The following is a 22,611-nucleotide window of genomic DNA, read 5'->3' as shown; positions in this document are numbered from 1 at the left end:
ATAACCACAATTCATAAATGTGTAACTTTTTCCTGCTACGCATGGCTTGATAATACACTATAGGTTTACTATTAGCTGAAAGTGGGCTTTCTGGTGACCTGTCAAATGTTTTTGCCAAGATGTTGAATGGGAAAGAAGTTCCTACAGAATGTGCGTGCCCTGCAGTTGATGGCTGAGCCAGTGCAGAGTGTGATCACAAATGAACATTTTAAGAATGCACAGGACCTGATGAGAGCCCAATTGGATCAGATTGCAATTGCTGTCATATATCTAGTCTGAACATGAGATGACTGCCTTAATTGTGCCTTCTCCATCTGATGGTATGGCCTCTACTACCTGAATGTCCAAAGGTATTTTCTCTAGGGGCAACATGTGACACCCCCCATTGCTGGAACATGGAATGGTCAGTGGACAACCCAGTTCAGAGTTCACCTTCATAAGGAATCTGCTACACTTGTTCAACAACTTTTATGAACGTGTATTGTGGTGAAGTAAGTATGCATGTACATTTCATTTGTATGGCACTTCTCTCAGAGATAAAGTGCTTTACATACAACAGGACTAAAGACACAGCCTGAAATATTCAAATTATTAAAAACAAAATCTAATTACATTACATTTGTTCACGTTTTGGGGAGCAGTTAGGGGTAAATATCTTGCTCAGGGCCACTTCGAACCTTAGGCTTCCCAGGCAGGCTCACTATAGCCTAACAACAACTGAATTTAAGACATTCCACAAATGTTTGTTTAAACGGTAGTGTTTTTAAGTGGTTCTTAAGAATGTCCAGAGAGGCTGCAGCTCTCAAGACCTGTGGAGGGGCATTCCATACATTTCTGTTTTTGAGAGCAGTTAGGGGTTAAGAATCTTGCTCAGGGTCAACATTTGTAGCTCATCTGGTTCAATAGTTGTAGCCAAGACTATTTTGAGATGGTGGCCATATTGACCCTGTAGAGTCTCTGGGCACCCTTCCTAAATCATTAGAGCATGCCCTGGGTTACATCTGTGATAATAAATGTGGTGCTTTTACACTGATTAGTGGAAAAGGTTTCCCTAAGGCCCTGGACAATAATAAGTTGAACATTTTCAGTGTTTCTTAGTTGTTTTGTCATAATACTGTATATTGAAATTAGAAATGTTCGAATGTATGTCCTCCTAAACGGTCAGGTCCTAGACTACATTTGCTGCTTGCCTGCTCCTCAGTGACACACAAACGCACGCCACATCTCTTTCTCTCTCTCTACTGGTATTGCCGGCGTAAAAAAAAATACAAAAGCTTGAATTATTACCCTAGAAACGCGCACATGCATCTGTTCCCGTGCAGGCGCTTTTGTGTGCACGTGCGCGCAGCGCGCGTGCACCCCACCCCTAGCGACTTCTAGCTACTTCTGGGAGAGCCACTAGCTACTTCCATTACTGGGGAGTTGGCAACACTGGGCAGAACATTGTTACATACAATACTGTTGGCATACAGTACATGTCAAGCACAGCAGACAACAATCATGGGTAATAGCCGGGGAGCCACTGGGCCAAAATGAGAGAGGACCTGTGATGTCATGACATACTCCAAATTTTTGTTTGTCCTATCAATTTGGTCAATAAGGTACACAGAATGAGAGGCCTGCTCTGCCGGAAATCCTGCGAAAAAAAGTTTCCCATTGACTTCACTATACTGGAAAAAAACACACCAAAAAAAGTAGCATGTGAGGGGTCAAACTAAGGGTTCTTCATGATTCTGAATCCATTGCAAGCATTTGTTTTGCATGAAAAACATTCCTTGGGCTAGATTTCAGCCTCTCAAACCTGTGAAAAGTGATGAGTCATCACTTTTCACCGTTATTTTGGTCCGTTTTCTAGCCCAAGGAATGTTTTTCATGCAAAACAAATGCTTGCAATGGATTCAGAATCATCAAGAATCCCTAGTTTGACCCCTCACATGCTACTTAAAGCATATTTTTTTTGGTGTGTTTCTTTCCTTTATATTGAAGTCGATGGAGTGAATATACAAATGGCCATAACTTTTTTTCGCAGGATTTCCGGCAGAGCAGGCCTCTCATTCTGTGGACCTTGATGACCAAATTAATAGAAAAAACAAAAATTAAAAGTATGTCATGACATCACAGGTAACATCCTATTCTTTGAGCTTTTGGGCCTGTGGCTCCCCGGCTAGTAAAGATAACGACTCCTCCAAATGGAGCGACTTTCTATAATGGCTGATACAGAGCAGTACCTTGCTAATTGTTTGGCCCTCCTTTGGCCATTTGAAGGCCCCTCACAACCAACTTGTGCACATGCCCTAGGCTCCCAAAGATAAAAACACACACACACACACGCACGCACGCACGCACGCACGCACGCGCACACACACACACACACACACACACACACACACACACACACACACACACACACACACACACACACACACACAGTATAGGATCACTGAAGTTGATGGCTGAGCTGGTGCTACGGAGTGTGATCACAAATGAACATTTTCAGAGTGCAGAGGACCTGATGAGAGCCTTGGATCAGATTGCAGTTGCTGATGTCATCATACAACTGGTCTGAACAAGAGCTGACTGCCTTCTTCTCCATCTGATGTTTTGGCCTAATACCTGAAAAGCTGGCTCCACATGTCTAAAGGTATTTTCTCTAGGGGCAACATGTGCCATTGCTGGAGCAAGGAATTGTCGTGGACCAACCAGTTCAGTTCACATTCAGGAGGAAATTCCTACGTCCCATCATTTCGACTAAGGGAGTCGGCAGGTTAGCTACTCACCCGCGTCACGGTTACTCAGGTTAGGGTTTCGGTTAGGTTTAGGCATAGAGGTTAACATTCATCCACGTCGGCAGGTTAGCTACTCACCCGTGTTGGCAGGTTAGCTTTTCACCAGGTTAAAATTCACCCGTGTCGAAAGGATGAACCATCAAACAGATGCTAGGTCGCAATGTCGACACGCTCCCCTTATGAACATGTAGTTTGGTGAAGAACCTCTCACAGAGAGAACTCACAAAGTGCTTTACATACAATAAAGACAGCACGAAGCATTCAAATGATTAAAAACAACAACAAATACATTCACTACGTTTTGTATTTTGGAGCAGTTAGGGGTTAAATATCTTGCTCAGCGCCACTTCGAACCTCAGGCTTCCCAGGCGGGCTCACTAGCTTTTCAACTGACAACAACAACATTTAAGACATTCCACAAATGCTTGTTTAACTTTAAACAGTAGTGTTTTTAAGTGCTGTGTGCTGTCTTTATTTCTGTTGTATGTAAAGCACTTTATGAGTTCTCTCTATGTAAACATACAAATGTGCCATACAAATAATACTTACTTCACCACACCACACATTCATAAAAGTTGTTTAGAATGTTTCAATATTGTTGGAAAAGTTAATATTATTTATCTATAAATGCGACAAATCTCTGTCTGCGTGCGTGTCTGTATGTAATCCGCGTATCTCGAGAACCGTGTGTCCCACCGGCTTCAGATTCGGCACGCGCGTTCCCCGCCGCGGCGCGGAGTGCAGTGCCGGGCCTCGACCCGAACCGACGCGCGGTTTTCCGAAACCGGCGCAAAACGTTCGGAATCTCCTTATGCGGAGCTGATTGTTGACATCAGGCTGTTCCGGAGGAAATCGCCGCAATCGCTGACTTATTGTGACATCACTTCATAAAAGGCTCTGACATCACGTACACCACATGAGTCAATGGGCATAAATGGACACAGGCAAACAGATGGTCAAAACAGGTCCTATGACAACAGGTATGATGGGGTTTGCATTAAAGGGGGAACCGGCACTGTCTGCAACACAGTCGGAGGCACAGACAGATACAGAGATCTAGCCTGATTTCAGACTCTGCGCTGGAGCTTGAGTCTGAAGTTGTCCCTATTCTATTTGGTTTAAAACGGGAGGGGATTTAAAATTTGAAATTCCCAATCACAAGAGATCTGGTGGGAGGGGTTGTGTTTGACTTGTGTACACAAAATATTCCCCCTCCCCCTGTATGACAGGAATCAAGTTGTTGTCTTTGATGTTTCATTCACAAACAGATACAGAGATCTCCATATATGGGCATAAAATGGATGCAGACAGACAGATACAGATATCTCCATATATGAGCATAAATGGACACAGGCAAACAGATGGTCAATACGGGTCCTACAGAGATCTCCATATATGGGCATAAAATGGATGCAGACAGACAGATAACTCCATATATGGGCATAAATGGAGACAGGCAAAAAGATGGTCAAAACGGGTCCTACAGAGATCTCCATATATGGGCATAAAATGGACGTAGACAAACAGATATCTCCATATATTATGGGCATAAATGGACACACGCAAACAGATGGTCAAAACAGATCCTATGACAACAGGTATAATGGGGTTTGCATTAAAGGGCGGGGCATTCATTCCCAAAATATTGTATTAATATTATTTTAACTAGAAGCTCAGCCGCGGCCGAGCGTCTAGTCGGCGCCCTGGCCAACTCGGGAACAATCCCGAGTTGGCCAGGGCGCCGACTAGACGCTCGGCCGCGGCTGAGCTTCTAGTTAAAATAATATTAATACAATATTTTGTACCAATTTTGTCTAAAGGTCAAACTACTGTACATGACAGATCATCTATTAATTGTGCTGTTTGTCCCTCTATGTTCCGACAAAAACCCTGTTATTCTAACATTGTTATTCCAACAGCCTTGACACTGTACAAGTGTCTGATATTTAACTGGTAAACCATCTTTAAGTAAACAATATTTATCCTTATGGGGTGACGGCAGGAGCTGTCAACAACCAGATTACACCATGTCAACAACTCTGTTGTGTTCTGACCACTGATAAAGGTCATCGCAGCCCATGAGGTGATCACTGGTCACGATATTACATCATCATGACAGGACCCATCCTACTGTCTTACAGTAACTATATGAAATCATGTCAACTGTCTATTAGAGAAGAAAGCAATTATGGGTGAACTGACTTGCTGTACTATTGAACTATTCTGTTAATACAATTATTTCAAACAGACTTATTGGTGTGCTGCCTCTTTCTTTGACTCTGACTCTAACTGTGGTTTTACTCTGTGGGTGGAAGCTGAGTCTTCTGGGAAAGGATAACTTTCTAAAGGAATTAATACATGGGATATAAACAAAAAACCCATCAAATATAATTGTATTTTTATCGGATTTTGCTGTTTTGAGCATGACACATTGTACACATATGTCATGGATAAATTCTGTAGAAGGCTAATTTGATGCATTTAGATCAATTAAGTATTTTGAATGAAATACGTTAAAGCTTTATTTTGGGTGAATTTTTAGTGTTTCGGCCATTAAGAGGTTAAATGCCCAAGGGATAACACTGGGCACACTATTGAATTCTTAAGAGGGGACCTCAAGCTACAAGAATCAGTTGAGAAAATAATGACAGAATAAGTAATAGCGGTTGGATTATTATTGTGCATTGCATTCATTCCATCTTACATTCCAAGTAGCCTGTACAGTACATTAAGTCTTACGTGTTCTTGTGCTGCAGAAAAGTGTGTATCCTAGTAGAACTTGACATTTTATACTCTGGACACAGCACCCGTCAATGGAGACTTTGAGACTTTGAAAAGAAGGTTGATGACATCAGCAGTTCCTTCTCCCATCTCCCCCAAATCTGCATCTAACTCACTCAATTCTATCCCCAGCATATCATATCTGTCTGTCCTCCTTCAGGACTAAAGACACAGCCTGAAATATTCAAATTATTAAAAACAAAATCTAATTACATTACATTTGTTCACGTTTTGGGGAGCAGTTAGGGGTAAATATCTTGCTCAGGGCCACTTCGAACCTTAGGCTTCCCAGGCAGGCTCACTATAGCCTAACAACAACTGAATTTAAGACATTCCACAAATGTTTGTTTAAACGGTAGTGTTTTTAAGTGGTTCTTAAGAATGTCCAGAGAGGCTGCAGCTCTCAAGACCTGTGGAGGGGCATGATTTGATTTGAGTTTATTAATTCCTGCTTGCAGTGGAGCCAGGGCCCCACTGAAAAACGGCAGAACTTTACAAAATACAACAATAAAAATATGTAATAAGCAAGCAATTCATGAAGTTTAAAAATATTCCATGGCAGCAGAAGTAAGAAACATGTATCAGTTCATGGTGACCATATTGTGTTTCTATAAAGTGTCATTATACAGCCTAACTGCGGCGTACAGGGTAGAGTTTTTAACTCTGTTTGTTTTGGCCGTGGGCCCTGGTTCGTCCAGCTCATGTTGGTTTCTGAGTGTCCTGGCAGTGGAGCTTCCTCTTGTTTGTGGTAGCAGGTCATAGAGGATGTTGCTTCTCATGCATGTCCCTGACCAGCTTCACTGCAGCCTCCTCCCTCCTGGTCTGGAGTGATGGTAGGGGTTGTGAGATGTTACCAGCTCTCCTTCTAATAATTTTACAGGCACGTTTCTGGACTCGCTCTAGCTCTGCTTGTTGTTTTTTAGAGCAGCCCACCAGGAGCACTGAGCTGTATTCCAGACACGGCCTGATGAGAGTGGTGTAGATGGTGATGAGGTCATCTGCAGGTAGTCCGTGTCTAGCCATGACCGTGAGATAGTGCAGCCGCTTGGAGGCAGTTTTTACTGTCTTCTCAATATGCACATCTCCAGTCAGGTTGTTGTCAAGGTGGTATCCTAGATACTTTGTTGTTGTCACAACGGGTACCTCCTGTCCCCCCAGCATCAGCGGGGGAGGTTGTGGTGGGTCCCGTGCAAAACATATCCGGAGTTCCACTGACTTTTTCCCATTGAGCATCATTTTATTTTTTGCTGCCCATTCGTCCAGCCTTTTTGCCTCCAGGCACATTGATGTGTCTGACATGATGTTGGCTATGGGGATCGCTCTCGACAGCCCGATATCATCTGCATATCCAACATCAAGGGTGTCCTCAAACACAGCATCCCGGGTAGCCATGTAGAGGAGGAAGATATAAGGGGAAACTACCCCCCCTTGTGGCACCCCAGATGTAACCTCAATCCAGGGGCTGTGGGTTCCATTTGCCACCACTCTTTGTCTCCTCCCTGTGATGTAACTGTGTAGCCAGGCTATCAGAGATGGGCACAGTTCCAAACCTAATATATTTTGCATCAGGGTCCCATAATCAATCCGGTCAAAAGCTTTAGACATATCTGCCAACAGTACTCTCACCATTGTTGGTTTGGAGTTGGTTTCAGTGAGCCAGGTGTGCATTGCTCTAACTAAAGCCGTTGTGGTACTGTGCTTGGGAAGATATGCATATTGGTTTTTACACACGTTGAGCACCGTGGGCATAAGCTTTTTCAAAACAAAACGTTCTATTGTTTTCCCTACACAAGAGGTTAGAGAGATGGGACGCCAATCTGAGATTGAGCCAGGGTCTTGACCTTTGGGTATGGGACAGACATTTGACTCTTTCCATATTTCGGGAACACACCCCTGTTGGTAAGAGCAGTTGGCCAGATGTGTAATGACCGGAGCCAGGTCCTCTGCCTGTTCCTTAAGCAGCCAGGTTGGAATACCGTCCGGCCCACTTGCTTTCCGGGGGTCCAGCCGAGTAAGGGCTATCTTCATCTCACCTATGCTACAGATGTCACTTTGTGTAGGAGGTCTTGGTAGGGGAAAAACACAATAGGGTGTTGTTTTGGTCCATGATTTGGCAAAGAAGTTGTTCAGAGCTTCTGCAGCTTCGTTTTCTTCTACTCCCTGTATTGTGATTTTAGCATCAGGTGATTTGGTTCGTCCTAGGCCTTTATTTATAAAGTCCCACCACTCCTTGGGGTTCTTTTTCTTTAGATTTTGCATTTCATTTTTATAGTATCTTGTTTTTGCCTGGTGTATTAGTCTTTGGACAATGTTTCTATTTTTCCTCCATTTTTCCACATTTCCCCATTTGTTATGGGCTTTTTGTCTTTTCTTTATAGCCTGCTTTATTTTCTCCGTCATCCATGGTTTGTCCGCAGTTGTTATTTTTTTCTGTCTCACAGGCATGCATATGTCCATCGCTGTCTGGATATAGTTGTTAAAACTTGCTGCCTTGGCGGTGATGTCCTCAGCCTCATAGACAGCAGACCAGTCAGTCATAGCGATGCATGTTGCAAGAGCCTCTTTTCTTTCTGTTGTCACTAGCCGACCCCTCCTCCGCTTCACCTGTTGTTTCTGCCCTGTTGTGTTTATTGGGCTCAGCACCAGACACTTGTGGTCGCAAGTGTCTGTCAGGGGGGCGAGGGTGGTTGGGGGGCTATAGAGTTTAGCCATATTTGTAAAAATCAAGTCCAGGGTTGCCTGCCCTCGAGTCTTACTTTTAACTATTTGTCGAATATCAGGGTGGGAGGAGGTTAACATTTTTGTGGGTAAATTATTAAAATCTCCACATAGATATAGTCCCATTTGGGGGGAAGATGCTTTGATTGCATCTATAGTATTTATTAAATACTCCAGAGTTCTGTCCTGGTACAATTTTTTATTTGCCCAGGGAGGGTGATATAAGTTCCCCACTATAATAGTTGAGACACTGCTGGGGGTCCGACGTGGTTGTAGTTGAACCCACACACACTCAATGTCATCACACTCCAGATCCTTTCTCCTCTTTGACGGCAGTCTCTCATGACAGTACACGGCCACGCCCCCTGCACTTTTTTCATTTCTGTCCAACCTTCTGTCTCTCCTGAAGAGTTTGTAGTCCTTGACTGACAGCGATTCATCTGGAATATTTCCGTGAGCCCACGTTTCAGTAACGCATCCGATGTCTGCATCTAACGTTTTCAACATGAGTTCATATTCATCCGTCTTTTTAATGATTGACCTCGCGTTGCACAGAGTTAACTTTGGCATCCGCGGTATCTCTCGTTCAGGTTTTACATAGCGTATCTCAGACAGGACGCTCTCCCGTTTCCTCATGTGTTTAGGATTCGGTCTGTGTCCTTCTACGATTGTTATTTTCTGCCGTCTGTTCTTACCGGCTTTTGATCCTCTTGCCCGGCTTCTTTTGCGGATTATCCCGATACTTTCCAGTGTTTGTTTTATATCTCCATTCAGCTGGGCTGCGCATTTCCTCAGACTCATGAGGAAGTGCGGCGGGTATTTGCGATTATTTACTCCTTCCATCTCCATTCAGTTTTACTGATGGCCACGCATGATGCAAAAACAGTTTACTGCAAGCTGCCTTGAAATAAAAACTCTAAAAAACTGCTAAAACCAATATAAAATACATAAAATGTCGAAGGCACACGCCAACGAAAAACACATGCGGCTGCCTTAGTTACAGCGCCACCCAAACTAGTGACAAATACATTCCATACATTTCTGTTTTTGAGAGCAGTTAGGGGTTAAGAATCTTGCTCAGGGTCAACATTTGTAGCTCATCTGGTTCAATAGTTGTAGCCAAGACTATTTTGAGATGGTGGCCATATTGACCCTGTAGAGTCTCTGGGCACCCTTCCTAAATCATTAGAGCATGCCCTGGGTTACATCTGTGATAATAAATGTGGTGCTTTTACACTGATTAGTGGAAAAGGTTTCCCTAAGGCCCTGGACAATAATAAGTTGAACATTTTCAGTGTTTCTTAGTTGTTTTGTCATAATACTGTATATTGAAATTAGAAATGTTCGAATGTATGTCCTCCTAAACGGTCAGGTCCTAGACTACATTTGCTGCTTGCCTGCTCCTCAGTGACACACAAACGCACGCCACATCTCTTTCTCTCTCTCTACTGGTATTGCCGGCGTAAAAAAAAATACAAAAGCTTGAATTATTACCCTAGAAACGCGCACATGCATCTGTTCCCGTGCAGGCGCTTTTGTGTGCACGTGCGTGCAGCGCGCGTGCACCCCACCCCTAGCGACTTCTAGCTACTTCTGGGAGAGCCACTAGCTACTTCCATTACTGGGGAGTTGGCAACACTGGGCAGAACATTGTTACATACAATACTGTTGGCATACAGTACATGTCAAGCACAGCAGACAACAATCATGGGTAATAGCCGGGGAGCCACTGGGCCAAAATGAGAGAGGACCTGTGATGTCATGACATACTCCAAATTTTTGTTTGTCCTATCAATTTGGTCAATAAGGTACACAGAATGAGAGGCCTGCTCTGCCGGAAATCCTGCGAAAAAAAGTTTCCCATTGACTTCACTATACTGGAAAAAAACACACCAAAAAAAGTAGCATGTGAGGGGTCAAACTAAGGGTTCTTCATGATTCTGAATCCATTGCAAGCATTTGTTTTGCATGAAAAACATTCCTTGGGCTAGATTTCAGCCTCTCAAACCTGTGAAAAGTGATGAGTCATCACTTTTCACCGTTATTTTGGTCCGTTTTCTAGCCCAAGGAATGTTTTTCATGCAAAACAAATGCTTGCAATGGATTCAGAATCATCAAGAATCCCTAGTTTGACCCCTCACATGCTACTTAAAGCATATTTTTTTTGGTGTGTTTCTTTCCTTTATATTGAAGTCGATGGAGTGAATATACAAATGGCCATAACTTTTTTTCGCAGGATTTCCGGCAGAGCAGGCCTCTCATTCTGTGGACCTTGATGACCAAATTAATAGAAAAAACAAAAATTAAAAGTATGTCATGACATCACAGGTAACATCCTATTCTTTGAGCTTTTGGGCCTGTGGCTCCCCGGCTAGTAAAGATAACGACTCCTCCAAATGGAGCGACTTTCTATAATGGCTGATACAGAGCAGTACCTTGCTAATTGTTTGGCCCTCCTTTGGCCATTTGAAGGCCCCTCACAACCAACTTGTGCACATGCCCTAGGCTCCCAAAGATAAAAACACACACACACGCACGCACGCACGCACGCACGCACGCACGCACGCACGCACGCGCACACACACACACACACACACACACACACACACGCACACACACGCGCACACACACACACACACACACACACACACACACACACACACACACAGTATAGGAAGTTGAAGTTGATGGCTGAGCTGGTGCTACGGAGTGTGATCACAAATGAACATTTTCAGAGTGCAGAGGACCTGATGAGAGCCTTGGATCAGATTGCAGTTGCTGATGTCATCATACAACTGGTCTGAACAAGAGCTGACTGCCTTCTTCTCCATCTGATGTTTTGGCCTAATACCTGAAAAGCTGGCTCCACATGTCTAAAGGTATTTTCTCTAGGGGCAACATGTGCCATTGCTGGAGCAAGGAATTGTCGTGGACCAACCAGTTCAGTTCACATTCAGGAGGAAATTCCTACGTCCCATCATTTCGACTAAGGGAGTCGGCAGGTTAGCTACTCACCCGCGTCACGGTTACTCAGGTTAGGGTTTCGGTTAGGTTTAGGCATAGAGGTTAACATTCATCCACGTCGGCAGGTTAGCTACTCACCCGTGTTGGCAGGTTAGCTTTTCACCAGGTTAAAATTCACCCGTGTCGAAAGGATGAACCATCAAACAGATGCTAGGTCGCAATGTCGACACGCTCCCCTTATGAACATGTAGTTTGGTGAAGAACCTCTCACAGAGAGAACTCACAAAGTGCTTTACATACAATAAAGACAGCACGAAGCATTCAAATGATTAAAAACAACAACAAATACATTCACTACGTTTTGTATTTTGGAGCAGTTAGGGGTTAAATATCTTGCTCAGCGCCACTTCGAACCTCAGGCTTCCCAGGCGGGCTCACTAGCTTTTCAACTGACAACAACAACATTTAAGACATTCCACAAATGCTTGTTTAACTTTAAACAGTAGTGTTTTTAAGTGCTGTGTGCTGTCTTTATTTCTGTTGTATGTAAAGCACTTTATGAGTTCTCTCTATGTAAACATACAAATGTGCCATACAAATAATACTTACTTCACCACACCACACATTCATAAAAGTTGTTTAGAATGTTTCAATATTGTTGGAAAAGTTAATATTATTTATCTATAAATGCGACAAATCTCTGTCTGCGTGCGTGTCTGTATGTAATCCGCGTATCTCGAGAACCGTGTGTCCCACCGGCTTCAGATTCGGCACGCGCGTTCCCCGCCGCGGCGCGGAGTGCAGTGCCGGGCCTCGACCCGAACCGACGCGCGGTTTTCCGAAACCGGCGCAAAACGTTCGGAATCTCCTTATGCGGAGCTGATTGTTGACATCAGGCTGTTCCGGAGGAAATCGCCGCAATCGCTGACTTATTGTGACATCACTTCATAAAAGGCTCTGACATCACGTACACCACATGAGTCAATGGGCATAAATGGACACAGGCAAACAGATGGTCAAAACAGGTCCTATGACAACAGGTATGATGGGGTTTGCATTAAAGGGGGAACCGGCACTGTCTGCAACACAGTCGGAGGCACAGACAGATACAGAGATCTAGCCTGATTTCAGACTCTGCACTGGAGCTTGAGTCTGAAGTTGTCCCTATTCTATTTGGTTTAAAACGGGAGGGGATTTAAAATTTGAAATTCCCAATCACAAGAGATCTGGTGGGAGGGATTGTGTTTGACTTGTGTACACAAAATATTCCCCCTCCCCCTGTATGACAGGAATCAAGTTGTTGTCTTTGATGTTTCATTCACAAACAGATACAGAGATCTCCATATATGGGCATAAAATGGATGCAGACAGACAGATACAGATATCTCCATATATGAGCATAAATGGACACAGGCAAACAGATGGTCAATACGGGTCCTACAGAGATCTCCATATATGGGCATAAAATGGATGCAGACAGACAGATAACTCCATATATGGGCATAAATGGAGACAGGCAAAAAGATGGTCAAAACGGGTCCTACAGAGATCTCCATATATGGGCATAAAATGGACGTATAGACAAACAGATATCTCCATATATTATGGGCATAAATGGACACACGCAAACAGATGGTCAAAACAGATCCTATGACAACAGGTATAATGGGGTTTGCATTAAAGGGCGGGGCATTCATTCCCAAAATATTGTATTAATATTATTTTAACTAGAAGCTCAGCCGCGGCCGAGCGTCTAGTCGGCGCCCTGGCCAACTCGGGAACAATCCCGAGTTGGCCAGGGCGCCGACTAGACGCTCGGCCGCGGCTGAGCTTCTAGTTAAAATAATATTAATACAATATTTTGTACCAATTTTGTCTAAAGGTCAAACTACTGTACATGACAGATCATCTATTAATTGTGCTGTTTGTCCCTCTATGTTCCGACAAAAACCCTGTTATTCTAACATTGTTATTCCAACAGCCTTGACACTGTACAAGTGTCTGATATTTAACTGGTAAACCATCTTTAAGTAAACAATATTTATCCTTATGGGGTGACGGCAGGAGCTGTCAACAACCAGATTACACCATGTCAACAACTCTGTTGTGTTCTGACCACTGATAAAGGTCATCGCAGCCCATGAGGTGATCACTGGTCACGATATTACATCATCATGACAGGACCCATCCTACTGTCTTACAGTAACTATATGAAATCATGTCAACTGTCTATTAGAGAAGAAAGCAATTATGGGTGAACTGACTTGCTGTACTATTGAACTATTCTGTTAATACAATTATTTCAAACAGACTTATTGGTGTGCTGCCTCTTTCTTTGACTCGGACTCTAACTGTGGTTTTACTCTGTGGGTGGAAGCGGGCGCGTGTCGCTATTTCGACGTGTCATTTGTCCGACGGCCCGCAATTTCGACGCGCCGATAGTTCGACTTAGGGATCGCGAGATTTCGGCGCCGCTGTTTCGACGGCACCCTTTTTCGAAAAAAAGGACGCCAACAGTTCGACACGACAACTGTCCGACACGACAACAGTTCGACAAGATGGCACGGTATTTCGACAATGAAAAAAAAAGTCTCTCTCACATACACGCACAGACAGACTCACAATGACAACGCTCCTAACCCAGCCTTACCATCCCCCGACCCTCTATCGTTTTTTTGTTCTCTCCCGTCCGTCTCTCCGTCCGTCTCTCTCGTCCGTCCAGGGCCATTGCATTCCTTGGCTATTTGATATGCAAATCGCCAGGGCCGTATTTGATTGTTCTTTTTGTTGAAAGGTGTGAGATCTAGCTCTCTCTCTTGCCATTAATCCCTTGTCCTCAAAACAGAAATGACCATTCATGTGTAGCCTACACTCTCTCAGTTTTAGCATTTGCATTAGGCCCAAAAGTATTTGTTTAATATTAAAGTATTTATTCAGTCTGATTGAAGTAAATAATTCAGAAATGATCAATGAGGCGGTGGAGACAATAAGCTAGAACAACAGGCACCACAACCTCCTCCCAGATCATGGATGAAGACGAGTTGCATATTATTTATAACAGCAGATCTACAAGCTGTAATGTGTAGGTCTATACTATCGTAATTTTCTCAAATAATCACTTAGGCTAAATCATGCCAGTGAAAAGACTTCAAACCAATCAACTCCAGCAGCAGCTGGTGTGACTCTGGGCTGATATGGGTTCTGCTCCGAGTTATATTAATACATTTTCCCGTGCACATTTTAACTAAATACAATACCATATTCTCAATCTCAACTCTCAGTTCCTATATAGCCTACTAATGGAGTCCAAAGGAAAATAGTAGGCTAATATAGCGCTGCTGCGCTGTTTTGATGAAAGAACTTGTGGCAAAGCTGCCAAACTCTGTGAGTGAAACAAGCGACCAGGTCTATGAAAACAAGCCCAACAGTTTCACCACTTGAGCTCTATTGCTTTAGCTATTTTCTTTGAAGAATGTTGAAAGCAAGGCCAAATAAGCAACTAAACTTCAGAAACAAGCCAAAACAAAAGCAACACGTGCAGTGTTGCCGTGGTCTTGGGTCGCGCGCCCCCGACGACCCATATCTTTTTTGAGCCAGGGTCTCGCACCCCCGCAAGTTCACACCTCGACAACTGTTTTAACAAAGAAACGAGCCTATTTGCATATCAATAGACCTGTATAGTAGGTGTTGAGCGACGTTCGCGACCCCCCAAACATTGAATCACCACTGCACGACTGAACACGTGACTAGAGACTTTACAGGAAAATTAGACCAAAGTCACTTATAATGAGCAAACCTGGCAACACCTCAGTTTCATGTGCGTCTCCTCTGAATGCAATCTTCCATCGCCCAACTTTTAAATGCCAAGTTTGCCACTAAATGCCAGTCTGCCAGGAGCTGGAAAGAGTTTATTGTCGGCTGTTTGGTGTGGAGACACCTTTACATTAGACCATAATTTATGGTATTATTGCATTCTCTGGATTAATTATTTAAATGACAGAGGCAGGGGCAGTACCTATAGTATAGCCTACTCGGAGGTAAGTATTTTTTGCCTGCATGTGATTTCTCTATCGCAACACTTTGCCATCAAAGTGAATGACCTAATGAATGACCACAGTCAGTGCGCAACAGGCTCCGCCAATCACTTAGCTTAGTACTTGTTAAAAGCAACATAAATTATTAAGACATGACAGTAATATGGACTCTCCTCCCTAGCTGTAGGCCTATGCACAATTGCACATATGAACCGGTCTGTCTGTGTCCAATAGAAAGCTGCAGAGCATAGATTACAGTAAAAAAAAAAAAAAAAAAAAGTACAAGGTTGTTACATGCGCAAAAAGAACAGATTTACAAGCCATCAACACTGTCGGATAGTAGAGGATGTTAGCTTGCAGATCTGTTCTTGTAAGCATGTGCCACCGCGCACACAGAGAGAGAGAGAGGAGAGAGAGAAAGCGAGGAGGGGAGAGACAGACAGAAGATGCGCGAACACCCTTTGCTGTTTTAGCACCTCGCAAAAACACAGCGAGAAGTTTTGTCGGGACAGTCTGGAGCGCGATATTAAAGAGTTTATTATAGGCCTAATAATCGGCGATCACTCACGTGCGCGAGCGCATGCATGCGACCGCTCCAGCTAATAAACCCACAGGGCTTCTAAATGGAGACCCACTCCCCCCCCATAGACTGTAAAAAACACAGGCTTATGACAGCAGAACAAAAGTTTACATTTGGGCATTGTGAGAAAGACAGAAACAGTCCGCCGTTCGCCCTGTGGTGTGTGTGTGTGTGTGTGTGTGTGTGTGTTTGTGTGAGTGAGAGAGAGAGAGAGAGAGAAAGAGAGATGGGGGGGGGGAGACGAGGGGGGGAGACGAGAAAGAGAAAAAGAGAGAAAAACGACAGGGTCGGGGGAGGGTGGCTGGGTTAGGTCGTTATAGGAGCGTTGTCATTGTGAGTCTATCTGTGCGTGTGTGAGAGAGACTTTTTTTTTTTCATTGTCGAAATATCGTGCTGCCTTGTCGAAAGACCGTGCCGCCCTGTCGAAAGACCGGCGGCCTTTTTTTCGAAAAAGGGTGCCGTCGAAACAGCGGCGCCAAAAACTCGCGATCCCATAGTCGAACTATCGGCGCGTCGAAATTGCGGCCCGTCGAACAATTGACACGTCGAAAAAGCGAGATTTCCCCGGTGGAAGCTGAGTCTTCTGGGAAAGGATAACTTTCTAAAGGAATTAATACATGGGATATAAACAAAAAACCCATCAAATATAATTGTATTTTTATCGGATTTTGCTGTTTTGAGCATGACACATTGTACACATATGTCATGGATAAATTCTGTAGAAGGCTAATTTGATGCATTTAGATCAATTAAGTATTTTGAATTAAATACGTTAAAGCTTTATTTTGGGTGAATTTTTAGTGTTTCGGCCATTAAGAGGTTAAATGCCCAAGGGATAACACTGGGCACACTCTTGAATTCTTAAGAGGGGACCTCAAGCTACAAGAATCAGTTGAGAAAATAATGACAGAATAAGTAGGCCTAATAGCGGTTGGATTATTATTGTGCATTGCATTCATTCCATCTTACATTCCAAGTAGCCTGTACAGTACATTAAGTCTTACGTGTTCTTGTGCTGCAGAAAAGTGTGTATCCTAGTAGAACTTGACATTTTATACTCTGGACACAGCACCCGTCAATGGAGACTTTGAGACTTTGAAAAGAAGGTTGATGACATCAGCAGTTCCTTCTCCCATCTCCCCCAAATCTGCATCTAACTCACTCAATTCTATCCCCAGCATATCATATCTGTCTGTCCTCCTTCTCTCCTCTCTCTCCTGATCAGGTCCTCAAACTAGTAACCTCCTCTAGTAAACCCCTCTCCCCCCTCTTTAATGACAAGCTAATTGCCCCTATGGGGCTGTTAAGTCTGACATAATTTTGTAGGCAGAGGAGAACTTTTGCCCCCCAAAAAAGCAAATCTTTTTACTATTTTTACTATTTACTAATTTGTCTTCTCTTTGTTGTTGAAAGGAAAGTGGTAGAATTATACTTTAGTCGTTATTTTTGTCTCGGATCTGTTGAAATAGCGAGGGACAGATATTGACAATAAACTGCTTGGAGGTCTGTCTACAAAATGATGTCACGGCTTAAAAGCCCCATTCCAATATTCATTGAATTTGACCCACCCATCAAGCCCTGCTGGTGTGTTTTTCACAATAGAAATCCTCCAATTTGAATGATTTTAGATAGTCACTTGTCATTATACCACAATCGTATAATGCTATTGGAAATAATTGTGCATAACAATGTAAGGTTCAAGGTTCAAGGTTGTATTTATTGTTACGTCTTTTGTACAGGAACATAAGAGTAAAACCTATTTTTGTTCGGCTTCCTTGCAGTGGTACATATAAAATAACAGCAAAACAAACAAAAACAACACTTCTAAAGATAAAATAATAAGGAATAATAAGTAATAATGGCATAGAAAAAAAAGAGCAGGCAAAAGAGCAAAGAGAATGAAAAAAGCATCCTCAGCTGTACATGTGCATAAAGTTTGGTATATTGTATACACCAATGGCATTATTTTCCCGTAGTAGCTACTGTACTTCACAGTATATATATATTTAGTTTACACTATGCATGAAACATAGGAATTATATTGATACGTATTATACATCAATCTGTGAAAATGTGCCTGTCTTCAATACTTCCAAACAATGTTTAATCAAAACATCACGCAGTTTGAAGAATGTTATAGTTGTCAGCGGTCTGTTAATGATCGACTTAGTAATTAATTTGCATAATTTCAATTGTACATTAAATATATAATACATATTACCGGTACATTAAAATATATATCTTTATAATATTGACACTGAGAAGTAGGCGTGGCCTTGCCCAACTATAGCTCCTACTCTGACCGCCATCTTGCTCCTTAGACTCTTGGATAAAAGGAAGTGACAGTTCGCTGGTTGTAGACAGAAGATGGATAGGTCAATGCAGATGTACTCTATTACAAGTAGAAGTCTGGTATTCAACATTTACTTGAGTAAAAGTATAAAAGTATCGGTATCAAAATGTACTTAAAGTGCCGAAAGTAAAAGTACTGTTTGTGTGTGTGTGTGTGTGTGTGTGTGTGTGTGTGTGTGTGTGTGTGTGTGTGTGTGTGTGTGTGTGTGTGGTTTATAATACACACGCACGCACGCACGCACGCACGCACACACACACACACACACACACACTTGAGGACACAGTGAAAGGTGTCTGCAGGCCCCTCCGCCCCCACCGGGGCGGGAAAATGTGGCAAGCGTCAAAGATGCTCCAGTACTGCTACTGTAGATGTTGCACCTGAAGTCACGTTGTAACCTACAAGACAGGAGAACATGAAATCTTCAGTACAGCAACGGAACAGGTGATGTAAGAGGGAAGATGACACCTTAAAAGATATGCTGAACCAGACATAAGCCGAGCCAGACAGGGCTTGTAAGACAGACACTAGCTGATTCCCATGTGTGTGTGTGTGTGTGTGTGTGTGTGTGTGTGTGTGTGTGCGTGCGTGCGTGCGTGCGTGCGTGTGAGTGTGTGAGTGACTATTGTCACGGCAGATCCCTAAACAGCATTTGTGCTTCGTGATGATTGAAGCAACAGTGTGCCTGTGGCCCCCGGAGCCCTATCGTGGCCCCTGTGTGTGAGTATTGTCATGGCAGACCCCTGAAAAGTGTTTGTGCCAAGTTTGATGCGGATCGGACCAACGGTGCACCTTGCAAGTCTGCATGTTACGTTTGTGACGTCCACCGTTGGTCCGCCCGATAGTCGGGGGCCTTAAGGGGACGAAAATGGTGCAAAGCAGTCTAAAAGCACCAAATTTTGCACAGATGTAGCCCAGGGTATGCTCTAATGACTAAGCTAGGGGGCCCAAGTCGGAGACAATCGGGGTCGCCACAGCGGCCAAATGAAGTTGGGCTCCCATCGACTTTCTATACAGGAGGAAAATACCCAGAAAATAATCTGCTTTAAGTAGGATGTGTGGGGTCTAACTAGTGGTTTGTCATGATTCTGAATCCATTGCAAGCATTTGTTTTGCACAAAAAACATTCCTTGGGCTACAAATGGCCACACAAAATGATGGTTTAGTGATGAGTCATCACTTTTCACAGTTTTGTGGGTGTTATGTGGAAGTCGATTTGTGGGTGTTTTGTGAAAGTCGATGGGAGCCCAACTTGATTTGGCCGCGGTGGCGACCATGAAGGTCGCCGACTCGGGCGCCCTAGCTAAATCATTAAAGCATGCCCTGGGCTACATCTGTGCAAAATGTGGCGCTTTAGACTGATTTGCACAAAATTACCATTTTCTCCCCTTAAGGCATGATATAGGATATCATACTGTACCATTTTCTCTTCTCAAATTCCGGAAGAAGCCCAGTCCTGTTGGAAGGGTTTCTGTGATGCTCTGAAAGGAAAACCAAATATACAAAGATTTTTGTGATGCGACTGACTGTTAACCACAGAATAGTGATTCATAGAAAAAACAACTTTTACCCTTGTAGCTAAACCGGAACTTGACACGCTTGGTTTTATTTCAAATGAAGTGTTGGAAAGGGGCCTGGATGCACGATTGCTAGATGTTGCACCTGAAGTCAATTTGTTACCATCTGATATAAAAGAGAGGAGAACATATTCAGTACAATGGAACAAGTGATGCAGGAAGGAAGATCACATCTTAAAAGATGTACTGTACCAGACAGACTATCTAGACACTAATTTTGTTGCATTGTCTTCACTAGAAAGGTTTTCTACATTTGTAGAATGACTGAGTCCTTCTTCATTAATAAACAATGGATGCTCTGATCTGATATACAAAATCCTATTTTCTGACTGCACTTACAGTATTATATTCCAAACGCCTGTGACCAAGGAATAAAAAACACAATCTTTCAGTTGAAGTGCCAATTTCCCTCACACTGACATGTAGAACAGTTTAAGTCAGTTTAAATGATCTTTCAGATTCAGAAGTAAGTGATTATAACAGAGAAGGTTTTCAGGCTGCTACAAAGACTTAAAATCCAGCCCTATATTGTGTGATGTTAGTGACTATTGGCTTTTTGTCCCTGATAAGTGTTTGTGCCAAGTTTAGTGCGGGTTGGAGCAATAGTGTGCCTGTGGCCCCTGGGGACCCCTAATGTGGCCCCTGGTCATGCCAGACCCCTGACCAGTGTTTGTGGCGCGTTTGGTGCAGATGGAACACACGCTGCACCTTGCAAGTCTGCATGTTACATTTGTGACTTTCACCCCCCGACATCATTTTAGGATGGATATCATACCTGTAGCTCTTCCTCTTCTGATGCCGGTTGATTCGAAGTAGGTTGAATCGTTTGATTTGTTTTCGCTGGAGATCTGAATGGAATTTGTAGCTGATGCACATGCTAGAGTCTGAAATACAATCAGGAAAGTGAGATCAGAAAATAACTTAGCATAGCATAACAAGGCTCACCCGGCTCAATGCCAGGTGACAATACCTTTATTTTATTTGACCAAAGCATCCACAACGGCCGTGTTTGGAAGTCAAGGTTGTCATCGTAACTCCTTAGCAGAGAGGATGCTCACTGTGTCAGTTCAGGATTCACCTGGTACTTTACGTTTAGATGGTTCACCCCCAAATGAATGTGTATGCGACTGCGGATCCCCTTCTGAAAATATTCGGTGACAGGGATCACATGATTTGCGTTTTCAATATTTCTTTGACAATAGCAGATGTACAAGCTCACTCCAGTACACAAACGTGTGCAATGAGCTTGTAGATCTGCTATTTTCAAATAGCTGGTGTACAGTATACAAATCTGCTTGTAGATCTGCTATATTCCAAATAGCCAATGTGCAGTATGTTTAAAGTGGTTAAACTACCTCTGCACACAGCTCCAACCTTTCATTGAGGGCAAGGCCTGAGGACATTGCTCATGTCTGCAGTCGGACACAGAGGGCGCTCACGCCGCTCAAGCTAGGTTCCTGCACACCTCTGAGCCTGGTCAGGAAGAGACTACTTATCGGACATTTTGTGAGCAGCTAGACTATGTGAAAATAAAGGTTGGTGCGGTCAGGCTAAAAACAATACTACTCCATTAGTCTCAAAACATTCTCGGGTCGCGCCTTAACGTGACTTAATGAGTCCACGTCCCTCCAAGGCAAAGAATCCTCGGTGAGACGCGGGACACCAAATGTGGTACCCGGTTTCGCAGTCCTGTGGCCCCTCAATGAGGCCCGCTGGACCGCGAGCCAACACTTTGTAGGTCAGATATCGACAGAGCCAAGCAGTCGCTCTTAAAGGAGTAGTTCACCCCCAAAATGAGTTAAATAATATCTTTTTGTATTTTTCGCATTCCGAAGACAAAAATGTGATTATAGTAAATGTACCCCCATTGAATTCGGATGGGGACCCAAATGCATTCGGGTCCCCATCCGGAATCAATGGGGCTACATTTATTGTAATGAAATTATTGTCTTAGGAATGTGACATATACAAAAAAATATCATTGAACTCAAGTCTCCATGCCGTGAGTAATCAATAGAAAAAAAAGTTATTTTGGGGGTGAACTACTCCTTTAAGGCTTTAAAGCTCGGCCTCTAATGCCCTTCTGCACCAGGGCAGCATGCGTAATTGCATCTTTCTAATTGTATTATTGCATCTTTAAATGCGCAGTTGCATCTTTCAAGGGTTCTAAACAAGCAGCATGCAAATGCATGCAATGATATTATCACACTGAGGAAAGCTCTGATGCTCTGTTGACCACAGAATAGCGATTCAAAGACAAAACAACTCTTACCCTTGTTGCTGTAGCATATAGCGCACGTAGATCTCTTTTTAATGAGTCTCGAATCTGAAATACAATCAGAAAAGTGAGATCAGAAAAGTTGCATAAAAAGGGCAACACTCAATGCTGGGTAAGCAAACGGCCGTGTTAGGAAGCCAAGGTTGACATGGTGACTCCTTAGCAGAGAGGATGCTCACTGTGTCAGTTCAGCATTCACCTGGTACTTTACATTTAGATCAGTGGTTCACCCCCAAGTGTATGTGATATCAGCAGCTGGTATTGGTGCTTCATTGGTCAAATCGGTATCTTCTTCAATTATTAAACCCGCTTACTCACATATTCAACCTATCACTGCAGTCTGGGGAGTTTCCAACTGATTTAAAAATAGCCAATTAAGTTATTCCCCTGCATAAATCTGGTGCCAATCGGCCAATATCATTTTTTCCATGTGTCTCTAAAATATTGGAAAAACTGTTTTTTTCCTTCTTTTTTAATACTTTTTATTGCAGTGATTTACATTTTTTACATTTCTTATTATTTTTATTTTATAAAAAAAATACA

Source organism: Nannobrachium achirus (genome assembly GCF_963921795.1).
Source record: "Nannobrachium achirus genome assembly, chromosome: 16".
Lineage (NCBI taxonomy): Eukaryota > Metazoa > Chordata > Actinopteri > Myctophiformes > Myctophidae > Nannobrachium > Nannobrachium achirus.
The sequence above is the reverse complement of the archived record's forward strand: the minus strand, read 5'-3'. Positions refer to the sequence as shown.